We start from the raw sequence: 15,659 nt of genomic DNA on the forward strand, positions 1-15,659 counted from the left end.
ATGTGCTTCCTTCTTGATGTTTGTATAAAAAGGTAGTAGAATAACTCATTTTTACTGGTCACTTGCAAATTATTATAACAGGGACCTGTACATTGTTCCACCGTCACACACCGAGTGTTCACTGCCGACTGACTACGGTCAAAGACGACTCCAGCGTCAAAGACATTTCACACAACACACAAGCTTCCACTTGTAAGCAGTCTCTTTGATATTATTCGTCACATCTACTAACATTAATCAATAGCTGTAACTCTCGAATATATAAGCAAATTAGCATAAAATAAGGCAAATTACAATTCACAAAAAATATTCTGACAAAAGTATAAGAAAACATTTACAACCTCCCTCATTAGATTTGGTATCAACAAATCCGGTAGAAAATAACACATCTCCCAGGTCCATTACATAATGAAGGAAATTATGTTATTATTAATGCCTTGGCGATTTTCGAATCGCGCGTGTAAACTGTGAGCCATGTGACACGATTCGTTGTCCTGCTGCCAGATGTCATCATGCTAAGGTAAACAAACTGCATGTAGGAATGGACATGGTCTTCAAGGATAGGTGCATACTTGTTTGGATTCATTGCCCCTTCCACAATGACGATATCGCCCAGGGAATACCACGAAAACATTTCCCAGACCATAACGCTGCATCCTCCGCCTGGACCTTGCCGATGATTTTTCCAGAACCATACATGGAAACGGCCATCTGTCACATTGACCATAAAACGAGATCAGTCTGAAAAGACCACCTATCGTCATTCAGTGGGTGTTCAGTGGCGGTACTGGCGTGCCAGTTCCAGCTTCCATCGCCGATGAACAGCAGTCAGTATGGGTGCACGAACCAGAAGCTTGAATTTAGAGATACACGTTCACCAAACGGTCGTCGAGCAGACACCGTTGACAGTCGCTTGGTAAACCTGGGCCATACCTCGCTCAATAGTTGCCCGCCTATACACTCGCATACGTCTCTGCAACCATCGGCCACCTCTGTCATCTACGTCCCGTGGTACGAGTATACAGGGTGTTACAAAAAGGTACGGCCAAACTTTCAGGCAACATTCCTCACACACAAAGAAAGAAAATATGCTATGTGGACATGTGTCCGGAAACGCTTACTTTCCATGTTAGAGCTCATTTTATTGCTTCTCTTCAAATCACATTAATCACGGAATGGAAACACACAGCAACAGAACGTACCAGCGTGACTTCAAACACTTTGTTACAGGGAATGTTCAAAATGTCCTCCGTTAGCGAGGATACATGCATCCACCCTCCGCCGCATGGAATCCATGATGCGCTGATGCAGCCCTGGAGAATGGCGTATTGTATCACAGCCGTCCACAATACGAGCACGAAGAGTCTCCACATTTGATACCGGAGTTGTGTAGACAAGAGCTTTCAAATGCCCCCATAAATGAAAGTCAAGAGGGTTGAGGTGAGGAGAGCGTGGAGGCCATTGAATTGGTCCGCCTCTACCAATCCATCGCTCACCGAATCTGTTGTTGAGAAGCGTACGAACACTTCGACTGAAATGTGCAGGAGCTCCATCGTGCATGAACCACATGTTGTGTCTTACTTGTAAAGGCACATATTCTAGCAGCACACGTAGAGTATCCCGTATGAAATCATGATAACGTGCTCCATTGAGCGTAGGCGGAAGAACATGAGGCCCAATCGAGACATCACCAACAATGCCTGCCCAAACGTTCACAGAAAATCTGTGTTGATGACGTGATTGCACAATTGCGTGCGGATTCTCGTCAGCCCACACATGTTGATTGTGAAAATTTACAATTTGATCACGTTGGAATGAAGCCTCATCCGTAAAGAGTACTTTTGCACTGAAATGAGGATTGACACATTTTTGGATGAACCATTCGCAGAAGTGTACCCGTGGAGGCCAATCAGCTGCTGATAGTGCCTGCACACGCTGTACATGGTACGGAAATAACTGGTTCTTCCGCAGCACTCTCCATACAGTGACGTGGTCAACGTTGCCTTGTACAGCAACAACTTATCTGACGTTGACATTAGGGTTATCGTCAACTGCACGAACAATTGCCTCGTCCATTGCATGTGTCCTTGTCGTTCTAGGTCTTCCCCAATCGCGAGTCATAGGCTGGAATGTCCAGTGCTCCCTAACACGCCGATCAATTGCTTCGAACGTCTTCCTGTCGGGACACATTCGTTCTGGAAATCTGTCTCGATACAAACGTATCCGTCACGGCTATTGCCCCTTGCTAATCCATACATCAAATGGTCATCTGCCAACTCCGCATTTGTAAACATTGCACTGACTGCAAAACCACGTTCGTGATGAACACTAACCTGTTGATGCTACGTACTGATGTGCTTGATGCTAGTACTGTAGAGCAATGAGTCGCATGTCAACACAAGCACCGAAGTCAACATTACCTTCCTTCAATTGGGCCAACTGGCGGTGAATCGAGGATGTACAGTAAATACTGACGAAACTAAAGTGAGCTCTAACATGGAAATTAAGCGTTTCCGGACACATGTCCACATAACATCTTTTCTTTATTTGTGAGTGAGGAATGTTTCCTGAAAGTTTGGCCGTACCTTTTTGTAACATCCTGTATAATAGTTGCCTCGACGCCTGTTTAGGATAGCGCCATTTTCCCATGCACGGCATCCTTTAAGAACGTCGGCACACGAACAGTTTATAAACTTAGCCGTTTTGGAAATGCTTTCACCCTTGGCCCGCAAGCCAATTATCATGTCCTTTTGTATGTCAGATTAATCGATCCATTTCTGCAATAAGACAACGACATGCTTTATATACCCTCTACGGTTAGTGGTCCCACCTGCCACCTGTGAGTGGTTATTACATGCTGACGTCGAACATAATGTAACTGCTCTGAGTAATTTGATGAGAACGAAGTTTAATAAACTATTTTTAGTATTAGCGATCTTTATTTTTAGGTCCACTCTACAGAAACTTCATATACATTTTAACATAACACAGAAACATTTTCATACGCACCTTCTCATGATGTACAAATAAAGACTAAATGTGCAGTATCTCAGCAGTCCAGGAGCTTACAACCAGTGACTGCACCGAAGTGACGAACTGAAGTCATCACTTTGGCGCGATATTCTTGGTATAAATAAAACATAGTTCCTTCTAGAAATATCCCGAAGGCTCTATTGGTCAAATTAATTGACAGAATGTTTCCCACTTTTCATTACAGACACAAATATAAATGAAACTATATTTTTATGAATGAAAATTCTTGTAAATGTAGTAGAATATTAAACGTTTACGTACACTCCTGGAAATGGAAAAAAGAACACATTGACACCGGTGTGTCAGACCCACCATACTTGCTCCGGACACTGCGAGAGGGCTGTACAAGCAATGATCACACGCACGGCACAGCGGACACACCAGGAACCGCAGTGTTGGCCGTCGAATGGCGCTAGCTGCGCAGCATTTGTGCACCGCCGCCGTCAGTGTCGGCCAGTTTGCCGTGGCATACGGAGCTCCTTCGCAGTCTTTAACACTGGTAGCATGCCGCGACAGCGTGGACGTGAACCGTATGTGCAGTTGACGGACTTTGAGCGAGGGCGTATAGTGGGCATGCGGGAGGCCGGGTGGACGCACTGCCGAATTGCTCAACACGTGGGGCGTGAGGTCTCCACAGTACATCGATGTTGTCGCCAGTGGTCGGCGGAAGGTGCACGTGCCCGTCGACCTGGGACCGGACCGCAGCGACGCACGGATGCACGCCAAGACCGTAGGATCCTACGCAGTGCCGTAGGGGACCGCACCGCCACTTCCCAGCAAATTAGGGACACTGTTGCTCCTGGGGTATCGGCGAGGACCATTCGCAACCGTCTCCATGAAGCTGGGCTACGGTCCCGCACACCGTTAGGCCGTCTTCCGCTCACGCCCCAACATCGTGCAGCCCGCCTCCAGTGGTGTCGCGACAGGCGTGAATGGAGGGACGAATGGAGACGTGTCGTCTTCAGCGATGAGAGGCGCTTCTGCCTTGGTGCCAATGATGGTCGCATGCGTGTTTGGCGCCGTGCAGGTGAGCGCCACAATCAGGACTGCATACTACCGAGGCACACAGGGCCAACACCCGGCATCATGGTGTGGGGAGCGATCTCCTACACTGGCCGTACACCACTGGTGATCGTCGAGGGGACACTGAATAGTGCACGGTACATCCAAACCGTCATCGAACCCATCGTTCTACCATTCCTAGACCGGCAAGGGAACTTGCTGTTCCAACAGGACAATGCACGTCCGCATGTATCCCGTGCCACCCAACGTGCTCTAGAAGGTGTAAGTCAACTACCCTGGCCAGCAAGATCTCCGGATCTGTCCCCCATAGAGCATGTTTGGGACTGGATGAAGCGTCGTCTCACGCGGTCTGCACGTCCAGCACGAACGCTGGTCCAACTGAGGCGCCAGGTGGAAATGGCATGGCAAGCCGTTCCACAGGACTACATCCAGCATCTCTACGATCGTCTCCATGGGAGAATAGCAGCCTGCATTGCTGCGAAAGGTGGATATACACTGTACTAGTGCCGACATTGTGCATGCTCTGTTGCCTGTGTCTATGTGCCTGTGGTTCTGTCAGTGTGATCATGTGATGTATCTGACCCCAGGAATGTGTCAATAAAGTTTCCCCTTCCTGGGACAATGAATTCACGGTGGTCTTATTTCAATTTCCAGGGGTGTAGTTATCAAAATAAAGTGAATAATTTTCAAAAAATGCCCCATCATAAGGTTTACGTAAAGTAAGTTCGTAAGCAAACCATATACTGTGTGCTTCATAATTCGTGTTGCACACTTCTAGAGGTTGTAGAGGTGTCTTACTAAATGAAGCTTTACATAGGAACCATTTACCGAAAGTCATCCAACGACGCTAACAAGCGTCAAAGTTACAGGCGCCGGCGCCTGTGAATGTATGTACATACAGGTTGATTCTGTGGTGATTTTATAAACTTTCTAGGATGGTGGAGAAGGATAAACGTATCAATTTGAGGTCCTTGTACCAGAGACGAGCAAATCGAAAGTTATAAAAAATCTCTGACAGTGGAATACATATACTAGTATTGTTGTTGGTAAGACTGTAAGGTAGGAGGCGGTAGTATGGACCAAAACAATGGAAAAAAAGTCGGATAAATATGGGCTCTAAAATGCATTCCGAGGAACTATGAGCACGTTCAGCTTCGCTACCGTGAAACAGGTCTTCTCTATTGAAGAAGTGCTCATAGGTCTTAAGGTTGACTGGAGTCTACTGGGGTACACTTGTATGTGGTACCCGAATATGAGAATATTAATGTAAACTAAGATGAAACTATGATATTATAAACGACGTATGTCTCTGACAGGCTTTATAAAGCGGGCCGCTGACTCTACACGATCGCAGAGCCAAAGATACTGCTTCCGATCTGAGATTGTAGTGTTGGATTAAGAGAGCGCTTGGCGCACATTTGTGGGCAGCTGTCTGTGAGAGAAAGAGGATGGAGTAGGCAGTTTGTGGTGTGCTCTGTGAAGCCACCCAGTGTTAGGTTAACGTAGGAACGAGAACTGGTAAACAAAAGTCTTCTCGAAAGCAAGGTGAAGATGTTAAATATTTAAGACTCTCGTTTTGCCAGCCTGTTAGTGTAGATGAGTTGGCTGATAGTTTGTAATTGTTCAGTAACCCCACAATGTACGTAAACTCGTTTGATGAGAAGAATAGTTAGATATTTCCATTTTGATAAGCCTAAGATTTGTTAACACAGGTATATGTAATTTGATGATTTGTATTTATGCTTTTTTAGTGAGATTAGATAATACTTGCTGTATAAATCTCATTATTTGTGAATCAATTAGCAAAAAGGATGTAATTTTTCTGAGTAATGTAATTTCAATTGTCAGATGTTTTGAAAAGCCAAACTTAACTCGAAATATAATTTTACTAAAAACTCAGTGTTAATAATTAACCACAACCAGTACTGCCTCCCTGTTGAGGTCATAGGTTTTTCAAAGACGTTGGATTTTTCTTAAATTCTTTTCAAAGTATTACAGCCATCATTCCACACCGCTGAGCCTGTAGCAAGCATACTTCTATTTTTTCATGAGAGACCAGAATATATCGCGTTCCACCGTTGCTGTTTTAGAGGTAAAACAATTTAATTTATTTGTTATGTGCACAGGGACAAAGTTATCAGTTTTGAACAGGTCCAGAGGATTCAGTGCCTAAGGGGCTGAATGTTTCTTGCAGTGACCGTATTTATTTATTGGTATTCAAAGTTGCATCCCCCCATCAATTCGTATAAAGTTTTTGCCAACAATAACACAGCGTAAGTACACCACTTGCAGTAACGACACACTAAACGATAGCTCCAGTTCTGCATGCTCAGTCAGGCATTTATTCAATGTAGCCCAAAGCAGATCAAGTAGGAGAATTTCGTTTATTTGTTATGCGTATAGGCACTCCCTTAAGTTGTTGTTGTTGTTGTGGTCTTCAGTCCAGATACTGGTTTGATGAAGCTCTCAATGATACTCCCTTAAGTATCTAAAAGATAATTATTGTTTAAAGAACGTTACAAGGTAGGAATTTTAGAGCCCAAGTCTGCAGGACATTTTTTCGTTGTTTTGGTCCATACTACCACCTCTGAAAGTTACCTGTCCTAGAATCTTAGCAACAACAGTAAAAATGTCGTGTGACTAGGGCCTCCCGTCGGGTTGACCGTTCGCCGGGTGCAAGTTCAAATCGTTCAAATGGCTCTGAACACCAGGGGCTTAACATCAGAGGTCATCAATCCCCTAGAACTTAGAACTACTTAAACCTAACCAACCTAAGGACATCACACACATCCAAGCCCGAGGCAGGATTCGAACGTGCGACCATAGCGGTCACGCGATTCCAGACTGAAGCGCCTAGAACCGCTCGGTCACACCGGCCGGCCGGCTGCGCGTCTTTCAATTTGACGCCACTTCGGCGACTTGCGCGTCGATGGGGATGAAATGATGATGATTAGGAAAACACAACACCCAGTCCCTGAGCGGAGAAAATCTACCCAGCCGGGCATCGAATCTCAGGACTGACATTCTGTCGTGCTGACCACGTAGCTACCGGGGTCGGACCAGCAACAACAGTACCAGTACATATATTCCACTTTCAGAGGTGTCAGACCATTTTTCGCTTATAACTTCCGACTTGTTTGTTTCCTATATAGGAACTCTTACCTCAAATTGATACATTTATCCTCCTCCATCATCCTAGAAAGTCTGTTAACATTATCACAGAATCACCCTGTACATACTCGTACATACATTTACAGACGTCGGCGCATATAACTTGACGCTCCGTAGCGTCGTTATATTACATTTCCTGACATGGGTTCCTACGCAAAACTTGATCTGCCCACCTTCTACAACATCTAGAAGCGCGTAACAGAAATTATGGAACACCCTGTATAGGTGGCATTTTTTATGAACGGCAATACACCAACCTCAAGAAGAAAAAATTAAAATAAGATGGCGTTTCGTACTTTATTGTGAAATTTATAGGATCACTCATTATCGTAGCACAACATTACAACACAAAAACTTGTAAAATTATTATTACGTAATGGATGGACATCGAATGATGCAGAACTAGCCATGGAAAAACATGAATCTTATACTTTTTTTATACGAAAATTGACAAAAACATTACTGAAAATAAACTGGAATAGCAAATTCCTGTTATCTAGAGAAGTTATCGTGAAACTTGATGGTGTTACAGGTGATCCCCCAGTGACATATCTCAACTCTGAAAGATGATTACATCAAGTGTTCGGCCGTTTTAAACAGATCTGTTCCTCTCTTAAAGTATTTACTTGACACATTACGTGTCAGTATCCTACGCGATTTGTTTTGATGACATAAATCTGGGCGTTGATATCCCGCCGTTGAGCACACACACACACACACACACATACACAAACTCGCGCACGGACGCATAGGCACTTACGACATAAATCATGGCGGAGGGTTCTCCAATCTGCTTCACTGTCGTGGCGCTGTTGCCTCACTCTGGTATTCTATCTCCTTGGCATCACCCCTCTCGGTCCCACCTGCACAGGAAATTGGTACTTAGACTACCCTGCACGTCCCCTTTGGCGCTCGCAGAAACAGCAGTCTCCGCAAACAAGCAGTATGCCGACAATGGGACGCGCAGAGTATCGTCCGAATTGCGGACTGGCGGTGTCTGGGGGGTTCCTAGAAGGGACCAAGTCCGCGGGGGGCAAGCCGTGCCTAACGAACGCTGCAGTCCCGCGAGAGACTCGCTCCGCTGCGACAGACGGCGCTCCGGGGCACACAAAGCCGGCGGCGATCTAGCCGGCGAGCCGATAACAGCGGCGCAGCGGCGCGTCGCTTTGTGTGGGCGGGCCAGCGCCGCAGCCAAAGGCCGTCAGACACTCCAATTTAAACGCCGCTCCGCGCCCACCGAGCTGGCGCTAGCTCATTATAAGCTTCCTACGGCGCGGCTGGGCATTCGCACAAACGCCAGTCCCTCCTTTTCCTGACGGGCACAATTCCTCGCTCTGTAGGTTGTCCGTCCTATCATTTCAGAAAATAATTACTTGCAAACTACGAGGGCTATTCGGGAAGTACGTCAGATCGGTCGAGAAATTGAAGCCACTCTGAAAACCGTAAATGTTTTATTTGTAACAGTTAGTTACACCTTGCAGCTACTCTCTGCATAGCTGCCGGTCCGACGAACGCCGGACATTTGCCACACTTCACTTGCCCCTGCGCCAGGTAGCTTGAGTAGCGATTAGATTTTTAGATTAGATTAGATTTACTTTCATTCCAATTGATCCGTAGTGAGGAGGTCCTCCAGGATGTGGAACATGTCAGAAAAACAACAATACATGACACATATTTACAACTAAAACAAATAAGCTAATGTACCATTCCACAGGTCCCAAGTGGAATGATTGTCATTTTTTAATAAACACTAAGTCATTTTACAAATACTAATGCACTGAATTTAAAATAAAAAAGTTTTTTATTTATTTGTAAGGTAATAAACATGTAATACAACTACTGTAATACTTATTGACAATGAACATATTACTGCACTGAAATGGTGCAGAAGTTAGATTATACTTACACACACACACACACACACACACACACACACACACACACACAGACACACAGATTTTCAATGAACACATTACTGCACTGAAATTGTGCAGAAGTTATGTTGTACTTATATACAAATCAGTTGGTTTTACTAAGAAATTCATCAATGGAGTAGAAGGAGTTGGCCACCAATAAATCCTTTAGGCTTCTCTTAAACCGAATTTCATTGGTTGTTAAGCTTTTTATGGCTGCTGGCAAGTTATTGAAAATGTGTGTTCCTGAATAATGCACACCTTTTTGTACAAGGCTAAGTGACTTTAAATCCTTGCGAAGATTATTCTTATTTCTAGTATTGATTCCATGAATTGAGCTGTTGGTTTGAAAAAGTGATATATTTTTAATGACAAATTTCATTAAGGAATAAATATATTGGGAAGCAGTAGTTAGTGTCCCTAGTTCCCTAAACAGGCTTCTGCAGGATGTTCTTGAGTTCACACCACATATAATTCTTACTGCACATTTTTGTGCCCGGAAAACTTTAGCTTGGCTTGATGAATTACCCCAAAAAATAATCCCATATGACATTATGGAATGAAAGTAAGCACAGTATGCCAGCTTTTTCATTTTTATATCCCCTATGTCTGACAAAATTCGCATTGCAAACAGAGATTTGTTAAGACGCTTCAGCAGTTCTGTGGTGTGCTCCTCCCAGTTGAATTTACTATCAAGCTGTAATCCCAAGAATTTAACACTGTCCACTTCTTCTATCTTCTTGTCATTGTATGTTAGACATATACTCTTGGGACACCCCTTACAAGTTCTCAACTGCATGTAGTGTGTTTTTTCAAAGTTTAGTGACAAAGAATTGGCTAGGAACCAGTGATTAATGTCCACAAATATTTTATTGGCTGATCTTTCTAAGACTACACTTGATTTGGTATTTATTGCAATGTTTGTATCATTGGCAAACAAAACCAACTTGGCATCTGGTAATGTTACTGATGAAAGGTCATTGATATACACAAGAAAAAGTAAGGGCCCCAAAATGGAACCTTGTGGGACCCCACATGTAATTAGTTCCCAGTTGGATGATGCCTGATAGCTTGATACATGTCTCTTTCCTAATAACACCCTTTGTTTCCTGCCAGAGATATAAGATTTGAACCATTTTGCAGCATTTCCTGTTACACTATAATATTCTAGTTTACTTAAAAGGATATTGTGATTTACACAGTCAAATGCCTTTGACAGATCACAAAATATACCAGTTGCCTGCAATTTTTTGTCTAATGAATTAAGCACATTTTCACTGTAAGTGTAGATAGCCTTCTCAATATCAGAACCTTTTAGAAATCCAAACTGTGACTTTGACAGTATGTTATTTGAGATAAGACGGTTATAAAGATGACTGTACATTACTTTTTCGAAAATTTTTGAGAATGCTGCCAACAGTGAAATTGGATGGAAATTTGATGCTATTTCTTTATCTCCCTTCTTAAACAGTGGCTTAACTTCAGCATATTTCAGCCATTCAGGAAATACTCCACTGATAAACGACTGATTACACAGATAGCTTAATATGTTACTTAGCTCAGAATCACATTCTTTAATTAACTTTGTTGATATTTCATCATACCCACTAGATGTTTTTGATTTTAAAGACTTACGATGGACATTATTTCTGTTGGGGCAGTGAGGGTCAAATTCATATTATGGAAGTTACTTGAAATGTCTGGTCTAAGGTAATCCATAGCAGCATCTACCGAACCTGACAAGCCCATCTTTTCAGTAACAGTAATAAAATGTTTGTTAAAAAGTTCTGCAACACTATACACATCTGTCACCAATGTATCATTTACTCTTAATGCTATTTGTTCCTCTTCATATCTGGTTCTACCGGTCTCCCCCTTCGCTATATCCCATATTGTCTTTATTTTGTTATCTGATATGACTATATTTTCCTTGTAATATATTTGCTTTGACATCCGTATTACAGTCTTTAATATTTTGCAGTATGTGCTATAGCATCAACATTGGAAATGTTTCGGATTGACAGATACAGTTTTCTTTTTGTTTTACAAGATACCCCTATTCCTCGAGTAAACCATGGCTTCTTTGTAGACTTTGCTCTAACCTTGGTAAGTTTTGGGGGAAAGCAGTGTTCGAGTAAGGTAAGCACTTTATTAGCAAAAATGTTATATTTTTCATTCATGCCATGAGCACTGTAAACACCAGTCCAGTGAATGTCTCTGAGGAGTGTTCTAAAATAATCAATTTTTGGCTTACTGATTACCCTCTTGATCTCAGATTTAACAGGTTTTATATCCTGTTCAGTATTAACATTTAACAGAAGGAACTGCATGTCATGGTCTGAGAGGCCATTGACTATTGGTTTTGCAATATAATTTTGTTCATTGGACTTTTCTATAAAGATATTATCAATGGCTGTTTGTGAGCAAGTGGCTATCCTAGTGGGGAACTTTACTGTGGGAATTAAGTTGAATGATAGTGTTACTAACTCAAATAAGTTCTTATTAGGAGAGTCTTTAAGGAAATCTACATTGAAATCACCAGCAACCACTATTTCTTTGTTTTTGGTTGTTAGATGGGCCAGTACAGCTTCAAGGTGGCTTACAAACAGATTAAAGTTACCTGCAGGTGCTCGATATACACTTAATATTATGAAGGATTTTTTGTGAAAATCTAATTCTGTTGCACATGCTTCCATATGCTGTTCTAGGCAAAATTTATGAATGTCTATGTTCTTAAATTTATGACAGTTCCTGATGAATGTTGCAACTCCTCCTTTCTCCATTTCTGATCTACAAAAGTGAGATGCTAACCTAAACCCTGTAACACTTAAAAGTTCTATACCAGTGGTCACATGATGTTCAGAGAGGCAGCTGGGTTTGAAGACTCTAATTCATCCATGCAGATAGTTAATTCATTAATTTTATTTCTCAGTCCTCGAATATTTTGATGCAATAAAGATAGCTGACATTTCACATTGACTGAGTTAAAATTGGGTGGAGTTAAAATATCTGCTGACAGTTGAAAATTCTTAACCAATGGCTGTTTATGCTGATGTAACAAGCTGGAATTATGTTTTTTGATTTCTTTCTCAAACTGAAGGTTTGTCTCAGTTCTAACCTCTCTTAAAATTTGCTTTCTTTCTGTCCTCCCTACCCTAAAAAAGGGTCTTTTCTGAATCCTATAACCACTGGTATTTTACCACTCATGACAGTGCCTCCCCCCTTTAACTTTCCTGCTATTTCCCCAGCCAATTTACCCTTCCCCTTCCTGTTGAGGTGAAGGCCATGCCTAGTATAACCCCACCTGCTGAGAGAATCAACATGAACCGCACCAATGGGTGACCCCGAACCCGACATGAGCAGCCGTTCCAGCTCCAAATTAACTCTCTTGACAGAAGAGTTCAAATGAGGTCGGTCATGGCGCCCAAGAACAGATAAAAACTCAACACTAGTATGCTTCGATGCTGATGCAATCTTCGCCAGGTCACACTCTATACTGTACCCAGGATCTCTGTCAATACTGTTACCTGCCCCATCCACTATAACCACAGTGTCTTCCTTAGTGAAATCTTTGCAAAGTGATCCTAAATCCTCTGTCACCTGCTCCAGACCAGCACTAGGTTTAAAAAAATTGGTGACCTGGTATTCTGATCCTAGTTCATCATGCAAAAGTTAGCCAACACCTCTTCCATGGGAACTACCTAACAACAACACTTTCTTTCTCTTTACTGATTTCCCTACATTCTTACTTTTCAATTTGCTGCTGAAAGTTTGTTGTGCCCTGTCTACACCTGCAACTGCTTGAGGCTCACCAGCTTCTAACTGAAGCAACAGGTCAAATCTATTTTCCACATTCACCATAAAGCTGTCAGACAAAGTTCTAGGCCTGCTCCTCCTGTTACCTGTTGCCGCTTCCCACCTCTCTTTACCCTTCTCCCTCCTTAACCTGTCAAGATCTCCCCTGGCCTTATCTAACTCAGCCTGAAGGGCGGCAATTTTCCCCTCCTGTTCTAGTATCTTCCTATCTCTACTACAAATCCTACAAAACCACTGATGGAGTCTCATTTGCTTCCCCTATTCCCACGCCACTACAGTCACGCACATGGAAAAAACTACAGCACACATCACACCAAAGCCCCGACCTAACAATTCTACGGCAAGTCAAGCACTTTTCACTCATGATAAACGTAATAGTTTATTAAGAATAAGTCAGTTAAATTACAGATAAACACGAAAATATGGTTACACAAATCTGGCATATACGCAACTGTGTGTAAACAAAAACAAAAGTGCAAAGTTTCTGAAACAACAACTTAAACTTTACGCTAATTTCCGGAAATGCTAGTTAAATAATGAAGAGGTACGCTAAGTTAAATTGCTGGAGAGAGCAAGGACAACTAAACGAAATTCTATAGATTTGCTGCAGCAGAACGTAAACAGAAAATACGACTGTACGGTCTTTTCGCGTTTTCTGCTATATTACGTAAAGAAAAATGAAACCATTAATGGTACACTTAAACGGCACACTAATACACTTATTTACCACGTAATCAGTACTAATCTATATGTTTTATAATCTTAAATAAACTCGCACTAGTCGCCTGGCTGCAGGGCTGCCAACCTCCTTCCCTCAGGTAAGGGACGCCTTCCCAGCACTACCTCTGCCCGCTTTCAAACCGCCGTCTCCACATCTTACTCGATACAACCAGTACGTAAGGGACCTTCTTCTTCACATCTTGGCCAAATACAGAGCTTCTTTTCCGAAATATTTATAGCTTTTGGGAAACGAAAGCAATACCAACGATTATGTCAGTATGTAATTAGTTCTGCCAAGTATAAATATAGATTTTTCTGTCTGTACGGTAGCTTCCTTTCACAATTACTGATTGCGATAGAAACAGTCCATCGGCATGGGAGCAACAAGAAAGGAACGATGTAACCAGAATGCGAATGTACGCTAATCATTTCTTTTAGAGCACTGCATTTCTGCCTACTTTAACAACTGCATACCCAAAAGACAATAGGGAAAGAATAAATGGGTATGTGAAAGTTTGAAAAGAAGAACGACATACTCCATATTAATTTACTCTCTAAAAACATTAGTTAATAAAGTGTAGCGGGACAATGTTCAAAACATAACTGAAAACACGTTCACCAAATAGAGATAAGAACATCAGAATGCTACGCTTATAACGTACGTTGTTGTTCTACATTGTTTAGCTCTGGTATTTACAGGGTCACAGAGAAAGCATCTTAGGTTCTGGAGGGAAAAGCTGCAATTGTAATTATCTGCACTACAACAGAAACAAGGACAACAAGGAAAAATAATGTAAGCTCACAATCGACTTCGAAGCAGATAGTTCCTGTGACTTAGTATGGGCAAAGGTTACATTCGACAACCGGAATAAATTAATAACTGGCTCCTTCTACCGACCCCCTGTCTCAGATGAAACAGTTGCTGAACAGTTCAAAGAAAACTTGAGTCTCATCACCCTACTCATACAATTATAGTTGGCAGTTACTTCAATCTACCTTACGCATGTTGACAAAAATACATTTTCATACCCTACTGTAAATAGAACACAACTTCCGTAATTGTTCTAAATGCTTTTTTTAAAATTATTTTTAGCAGTTAGTTGACGAGGCTATTCAAATTGTAAATGGTTACGAAAACACACTTGACCTCTTAGCCACAAATAATCCTGAGCATCACGACGGATACAGGGATTAGTGAACACGGATTCCTAGCGAGGCTCACTTCCGTAACAAAGAAATTCACCAAAACTAAACGCGAAATGTATCTATTTATAAAAGCAGCTAAAAATTCGGGTGACGTCTTTCTAAGAGATAGTCCTTCCAAACTATGTAAATGAAGACCATATGTGGCTCAAGTTCAAAGAAATTGTATCAACAGCACTCGAGATATTCATACCAAATAAATTAATAAGAGACGGAACTGATCCCCCATGGTACACAAAACACGACAGAAAGCTGTTGCAGGAACACCGCAAAAGGCACGTATAATTTAGACGAACGCAAAATCTCCAAAATTGGTGAAGTTTTACTGAGGCTCGAAATTTGGTGCGGATTTCAATGCGAGATGCATTTAATAGTTTCCACAACGAAACTCGCTCCAGAGAGGGGCGAAAAATCCAAAGAGATTCTGGTCCCATGTTAAGTAAACCAGCGGAAAGGCTCAGTAAGTACCTTTACTGCGCGACAGCGACGGTAATGTTACTGATGACAGTGACACTTAAGTGGAGTTAGTAAATGCATTTGCCGAAATTCCTTCACCAAAGAAGACGAAGTAAATATTCCAGAATTCGAAATGAGAACAGCTGCAAACATAATTTAGAAGTAGATATCCCTGGTGTTGCAAAGCAACTGAAATTACACTGTCAGTGACAGAGGAAATGATCAAATATCTTTTCATAAAGTCTCTAATGTATAACAAAAGTAGGTCTAATACATTTGTTTCTGATGTTCTTTAGTAACAATTAATTTTCAGTAGTAAGCTCC

This window comes from Schistocerca cancellata, chromosome 8, assembly GCF_023864275.1.
Source record: "Schistocerca cancellata isolate TAMUIC-IGC-003103 chromosome 8, iqSchCanc2.1, whole genome shotgun sequence".
Classification (NCBI taxonomy): Eukaryota; Metazoa; Arthropoda; class Insecta; order Orthoptera; family Acrididae; genus Schistocerca; species Schistocerca cancellata.